Source organism: Galeopterus variegatus, unplaced genomic scaffold, assembly GCF_000696425.1.
Source record: "Galeopterus variegatus unplaced genomic scaffold, G_variegatus-3.0.2 Scaffold1, whole genome shotgun sequence".
NCBI classification, from domain to species: domain Eukaryota; kingdom Metazoa; phylum Chordata; class Mammalia; order Dermoptera; family Cynocephalidae; genus Galeopterus; species Galeopterus variegatus.
In genome coordinates, this window is record NW_007726112.1 from 1,600,844 (window position 1) to 1,607,007 (window position 6,164).

Genomic DNA, 6,164 nt, shown 5'->3' on the forward strand with positions numbered 1-6,164 from the left:
AACCTGAATCCAAATCCACCTTCTCCATTTACTCTCAAGACAAACTCTCAGTGAGCCCCAGAATCCAAAACTATAAAAATGGAGGTAACATCTTACATATCTTGAAGGGTGTGTTGAGGATCCTTTGAAATACATCTATATATATGGAAGTACTTTGTAAACTATAAACATAGTAAAACTGTAAGTTTATCCTGTGACTTGAGCATCATCACAAAGATAGTGGTGTTACAGTGGTGGAGCAGTAGCACTATTTAAGGTCCTCTACAAGACTTCCATTTCTCTTCTACCCAACCCTTACCATATTTACATTCTGTAACAAAAAATCTATGATATGATTTTCACATACCTCCCAAATATCTAGTTGCTCAGAGCAGGAGAATGTCTGTGTTGAGAAGCTCTCTTTGCTATAGCATCCTGATAATTGTTGAATATTACCTTTTTCCAAAATTCATAAAACTATACGTTTGCATTGCAATTGTTTTCTAGGTATGTTTTCTACATTCCCCTCTCCTCTTCACTACTCAAGTGTTCTCATTCAAAGCAATTTTCTTGTGGCTCTACTTATAATGAAGTGATGTTAATCTCTTAAAAACTAAAAGGATCATGTTTTAAATGCAAAGTATTAGGTATTATGATTGATCAGTGCCCAAGCTTAGAATAATTAATCACATCTTGTGGTACAAATACTTTGCTTTAATATCCAATACAGAAAGGATAATTCATAGAAAGACAAATTATTAATAAGCAACAGCTTGAAAAGAAATTATCACATGGCTTTTTAATATAAACCATTAAGTGGAGGTTGAGAGAGATGACTAACAAAAAGTTATTTAAAACTAACATGTTACTACTAACAGGAATAAAAGAATAAAACATTTATAAAAATACAATGTTAAGAACACGAAACCATACAATCAATAGAGCAATTTCACTGCTCTACCAATTATAATCCAATTATAATTTTAAATGAGACTAGCAAGAATTCTTACAGAAATGCTTTCAATAAAATATTTTTATTATGAGAAGTGGCAATATTAACATTGTTATTCTTGAAAAGTTAATGTCAAAAATTAGATGAATTCCTAAATTGTAGTCATGATGTCTATGATTTCCATTAGTTAATTTGTATTTTAAAAGATGTGTAACAATTTGGTCTACCTGAGTGTCTGGCTAGGCTAAGCTATGGCTAAGGCCTACTGCGAGGCTAATGCTGGAACGCTTCTTACAGCACAAACCATCTAGCTCTTAATCCTGTTCCTGATTAAGGAACAATTGTAAAGCTAGGCGACCACGCTAGTTGTCGCAGCGGCTCGTTTACCTGCCGGTAATCCTGCACCGACTTGGCCGATGGTTGAGCTAGGGCTGGGTCTGGCACTCCCAGACCCCTCAAGCCCGTTCACAGACTGGGTCACAAACCCTTCATATGCCAGGCTGGGTCACCAGACCCCTTCATGCAGGTCTGTATGCTAGGCAACTGGCCACACTGTCCTTGGAAGCTGCAGGTCTGGAAAAAACATGACCGTGCAGGGCGGGCACCCGAGGCAGTAAAACACCAGCCAAAGTGGCACTGCCTTGCAGGGGCACCTACTCCACCCACACACACAATGTTACTGAACCACCCTGAACCATCTTCAAGGCAAGGGGAGCCTGACCAAATTGTTTCATTTTCCCAACACTGAGGTTTTAAAGCACTAAATTTAACCTATATTCTTTGTACTTCCTCCGTACTTTAATGTTTTTAAGTTCAAAATAATCACAACTGTTAGCATTTAAACTGTATTTTTTTTTGTACTGACATATTGAACTGTTTGAGTATATAAGAAAATCCCATGTTATTTTCTTCATCCTTATCTAGGAGTAAAATTTAAGTATCAGTGATCTTATTAAAAACTCCTCCACATAGTTTCCTCAAGTGCCCTATAATTAAAATAGCATTGATATAATATGGCACTGTTCTTCCAAATGTTAAAGAAATAAGATTAAATTATTAAGGAATCCCTAGTTCTAATCTCCTAAGCACCTACTGACTTTAATTAAAGGCATATTATCTCTTGTTAGCTGAAATTTGCATTTTATAACTTTGATGGGAAAATGTACTACACCAGAATATTTGACAGTTAATGAACAATATATTTCAAAAGAAGAATGAGTGTAATCACTTGAAAATGTCAGTCATCTGATATAAATAAGCTCACTCACAAGTGGTTAAGTTGTAATAGACCTGGAATGCTTTAAGCAGAATAAAACAATCTACCAAAACACACACTACTTCCTAGTCTTTATGCACATAATGTAGCATGAAATCATGATGCTTTTGAAATATTCTGTGCACAAATATTTATTTTTTAGAAAATATTTTCTTCAAAGATTGGTATGTAGTACTGACAGTGTAATCTACTTGCATAACTAGTTTTGCAATAACCTTCTACAAATAACTGTAAATAAGAAAAATGTAAATTTCACATAAAAATGGTTGCAAATTTTTAGTAGCTAAAAGAAGTGTACACATTGTATTGAAAATATAGCATATACACATAATTTAAGAATGAAGCATATAATTTCTGATCTATTATTTATACATGAAAAACTCGAGAATTTGTAAGAGAAATTATTTTGAAGAAAAAGAAAGTAAATCTCATTAGCTAGCTAGGATACTTTTACTAGAGAAGCCAACTATTTCCAACATTTATTAGGTACAGTACTAGATATAGGCATGGTGGTGCTGATGTATTCCATGAAATCACACAATTGTAACAGTGCTACATTTTTACTGAGATCCATCAGGACACTACTATGCCAGATTGAGTGGTAAAAAGCATTAAATCTAAAATTAAAGAATCATAAAAACATTCCACTTATTATTGCCTGTCAAGACTACAATAGGAATTAACTAAAACATTTATTGTTTACTTAAAATCTCTGATGGCTACATAGGCTTTACATGCTTATGTATTTTATAATGTATAGGTTGATTCATTTTTTTAACCAAGAATGAAAATATCCCAATGATATTGTCTTTTGCCTAATTTCAAACTTTGTTAATTACTACCATAGTTGCTTTTCTATTATTTACAAAAAAAAAAACAACCCCAAAAACAAGAAAACAAACTATCTTCAAGGAAACCTTTTAAAAAAATTGTTGTTTGTAATGTGGCATGTATTAAGCTAAGGACTGTTTAGTCAGTTTAGTGGCTTAGATTCACCACTCTTTATTATCAAGATTTTAAAAAACCAAAAGAACATTTCCCTATGTGATGATAAATGCAAAACAAACCAAATACTAAGAACAGAAAAAACATTATATCAATATCTATAAGAGAGGGTGACCAGAATATGAGAATCTAAAGTATGAAAAGGCTAAATATCTTAAAACTTGCCATAAGATAAATGATCTCTTACCACAAAACAGAGGGTACTGTATTTAGATAGCTATGAGAAATTCAATATGCATCTAAAAGTTCAGTAAATCCTAAAATCATTTTTAAATGGCTTGTAATTCTCAAAAGGATATGGATCTTTAATTAGACTATGTTTCTGGAATATTCGTATAGCACTGTTCAGGTTACCCTTTGAAATTCCAGTAATCATAGCAAAATAAAATGTGATTAAATAATAGTCAACTAAAATGCAAAGGACTATAGGCATATATCTGTACATATTAGTAGTTTTATGCTTAAGGGAAAAGATTGGGATCCCCCACAATGTATCAGAATTGGGAACTAATCATTTCTGCATAAATGTCTCTGATTATAGCTATTAAATGATGAATTAGGGCAACTCTTCTCACCCTTGTAAGTTTTCCAAATTGCCACCATTTCTGATGTTACAGAAGGGCCACACCTGAAAACATAACTAGCACACAGGCAAAGACCTTACTCATTCTCTAATTGTATGGCACATCATAGTGATGTAGAAGTGCTGCCAATGTCTACTTACTACATATTCAGATACACAGAAGCACACCTGAGTTTTGAATGCTTGCAAATACACAAAGCTGCAAATTACCAAGCTACTTGGATAAAAGGTATGTTAAGTATATAAGGCTCTTTTCTTTATATGCCAGAAAAACATATTTAAAAAAACAGAGACATGACAGGAAACAATTAAAAGCACAGATTTCTGAGCATTCAAATAATGAGCTGATAGCGAGTTAAATTTTTCATAGGTTTCCCAGTGTGTTTCTGAAAAGTAGTTTTGTGTTTAGCATTCTAAATTACAGGAAAATTTAAATTTAATATATGTTCATATATGAAGCTATGACCTTATTCTAGACTACAAATCATCCAAATGATATTCATTTAAAATCCTGTCTGCACTGGGCCCAGCCCGTGGCGCACTCGGAGAGTGCGGCGCTGGGAGCACAGCAGCACTCCTGCCGTGGGTTCGGATCCTATATAGGGATGACCGGTGCGCTCACAGCGCTCACTGGCTGAGCACGGTGCGGCTGGTCTCAAAAAAGGACAAAAAAAAAAAAAAAAAAAATCCTGTCTGCACTCATCACTATAATAACAGATGTTATAAATACCTTTTAATTTGTATCATCTAATACTATGTATAACCTCTAGACATATTCTTAGATACCTTAGCATCATGCATTTATTTGAAAGTGCTTAAATTCACTCTGTAAATGATTGAAGACCAAAAAAAAACAAACAAACAAAAACGGAACTTTTAGTACGTTTGAAAGTAATAAAACACTCAGTTGCATCTTAAAGTTTAAGGATTATGCTTACTGAAAGAAGTATTGGATTTTACTCACCAGATTGAATTTACCAAATTTTAACAAATTTATTCCTATTAATTTCACAGAAAACTGCTATAAAGAAATAGGAGGAAACATATATGTGTTTGTTGAATATAAAAGGACAAAAAAGCACATTTCTGACAAGAAGTATTTATTTTGTTCGTCCAGTTTAGTAATGTCATAGGATTACAAGTGAACTTGATTTATGTATTCTATTTAAAGAAATAATCACAAATTGTCTTTTTATTTTTTTAATTGCACAGACTTTAAGCTACATTAATAAATTCTATTCCTTTCAAGGGTAAATATCTTTTCTGGAAATAAATATATAACTTGACTATTTTTTTGGTTACTTTTTTTCTGGATGCATGCTTAAATAGATCAAATGAGCACAGTCCTTCAAATTACATTTTAAGTGGACCAAATTAAGTTCCCATAGTGTTGCTTTCCCCTTGATGTGATTTAAAATGTGTAAACTGTCACTCGAAATAGAAGTGCAATACCTGACATTTAATCATTTGGCAGTCTCTTAGATATAGGTGAGTTACTGCACTGTTACTTGAACTGAAGCATCTCATAATATATATGTAACAGATTTTGTATGACACAAAACTTTACAGCAAGCTATTTGAATGTTTATTTTAAAAAATTCTCAAAATGACATGGAAATACATTTACTGTATAAATAAAAGCACTTATATATTGAGTGTACATTATTCAATAATTTACATCATCAGAAGGAAACTGGGTGTGAGTGAACCAGTACAAACTACCACACAATTTTCATATTGCAGTCATGTTCATCAAAAAACTATTCCTTCCTTTAGTAACGGATGTCTTTTTATATCAATTATTTTAAAAGCATCAAAAAAGTGAATTGCATTTTACTATAAAAATCCTAGTGAAATATTCTCTATGCCAAATGTTTTTATAAAATTGTCTATTTAATGTAAAGTACAAAAGAACTGCTTGACAGTTAAGTTGGATCGGCACAGAACATTAGTTTTGCTAGAGAAAGGGGTTCTGTAGTCAAAAAGTTTGAAAAAAACTGGGTCAAATAAAATTAAACACTATTTTCTGTACCTTAGGCTTTCATATGCTAATGTGTTATTAAGCTCCCTTGAGGAAAGTGAGAATTTCCAAATACATGTGACCACAGAAACTCCTTTTACACAGTCTTCCTATGACCTTAGGTCATAGGAACATCTTTAAAAAAGGATGAGTTATAGAACTGTGTAAAGAGTTCTAATACAAAGTGTTGTTGGCAGAAACAGGAATAATATCATATGTCATTTTTAAAGTTTTGCCTCAAGTATGAGCCTTCAAATAAGGAAGTTATTATCACTGACCTCAGAACTTGTATTGTGTCAAGTAACTTGACCATCCATCACCTGGATGTTTAAGTAATTTGACCATCTAT

General features: G+C 32.7%; 1 protein-coding gene across 1 annotated transcript in view; it reads left to right on the plus strand.

Moving 5' to 3' along the window:
• Positions 1-6,164, plus strand: part of KCNH7 (potassium voltage-gated channel, subfamily H (eag-related), member 7) — a 504,650-nt gene that overhangs the window by 479,020 nt on the left and 19,466 nt on the right. The gene's annotated exons all lie outside the window — the stretch shown is intronic.